The sequence below is a fragment of the Pseudophryne corroboree genome, unplaced genomic scaffold (genome assembly GCF_028390025.1).
Source record: "Pseudophryne corroboree isolate aPseCor3 unplaced genomic scaffold, aPseCor3.hap2 scaffold_596, whole genome shotgun sequence".
NCBI classification, from domain to species: Eukaryota; Metazoa; Chordata; class Amphibia; order Anura; family Myobatrachidae; genus Pseudophryne; species Pseudophryne corroboree.
This window is the reverse complement of record NW_026970194.1, coordinates 245,355-246,449: the sequence shown is the minus strand read 5'-3', so window position 1 is coordinate 246,449 and position 1,095 is coordinate 245,355. Positions and strand designations below refer to the sequence as shown.

General features: G+C 45.5%; 1 pseudogene; it reads left to right on the top strand.

The window, feature by feature from the left end:
* Positions 1-454: 454 nt before the first annotated feature.
* On the top strand, positions 455-633 carry LOC135035258 (U1 spliceosomal RNA; annotated as a pseudogene).
* Positions 634-1,095: the final 462 nt, after the last annotated feature.

Below are 1,095 nucleotides of genomic sequence, written 5' to 3'. Positions count from 1 at the left end.
CTGCTGCAAGAAATCAGCTTGAATGCTTCAGGGGCTGGGGCATAGCCAACATGAGCCCCACACCGACGGAGGGTGGAGGTGTTTAATGCAAACTAGGGGTCATCCAAGTGCCGCAAAAGGCCGCCATGCCCTGCACGCCCCTTTTCTCTTTTCATATGCAGACGAGGGTTGAAGCCAACTTTGACCCACTGCTTGGATGACATCGCCATATGCAAATCCATCTGCTGCAGGCCTTCCCCCAGGAATGCTTGCACTAGTTGTTGCATTTGGTTTGTTGTTTGGGGGTGCTTCAGTATTAGGCAGCCTTCTGCCCTCCCATGTTCATCTGAAAATATGTGTTCTCCCTGCAGTTGTTGTCCCCAGATGAGAGTTCCCTTGTGCTGCCTCAGTTGAATCTCCTTTACTTGACAGAGATGTGCCTGAGCAGCGGCCCTCCCCAGCCCTATCCCAAATCATACTTATTTTGCATAGGAGATACCATGGTCATGAAGACTGTTCTCCCAGGGTGCGGTTCATTCATTGCATTCTGGGTATGCTGACCCCTGTGATTTCCCCAAATGTGGGAAACTCGACTGCATTATTTAATGCGAACTAGGGGTCATCCAAGCACCGCAAAAGGCCGCCATGCCCTGCATACCCCTTTTCTCTTTTCATAAGCAGACGAGGTTTGAAGCCAACTTTGACCCACTGCTTGGATGACATCACTTGCTGCCTTTCCAATGAAGCAAGTTTAATTTAATAATAGGTGAAAAACCATCCCTACAAAGGTGTTAATCAGATACTTGGCTTTGTGGACACTTTTCAGAGCACAAATTTGTTAGCATAAAAATAAAGCCAGAAAATGAAGAGCTGTTTAATCACTCAATTGGATTTTTCTGCCAGCATATTTCTTTTTCTCTGCAACCCACTGCTAAATTGTGCTTCGTGGCTGTTTTTTTTATAAAATCACTTAATCAAATCTAACTCTGATTACATCAGAGAAGGCCAGGTACCCTACATCATAAGAGGTGGTTTGAAATTTTTACTTGTCTACTTAAAGATCACCAAAATCTGATAACGAGGTCAATTACGTCCCTAGGTGGGATTGAACCACCA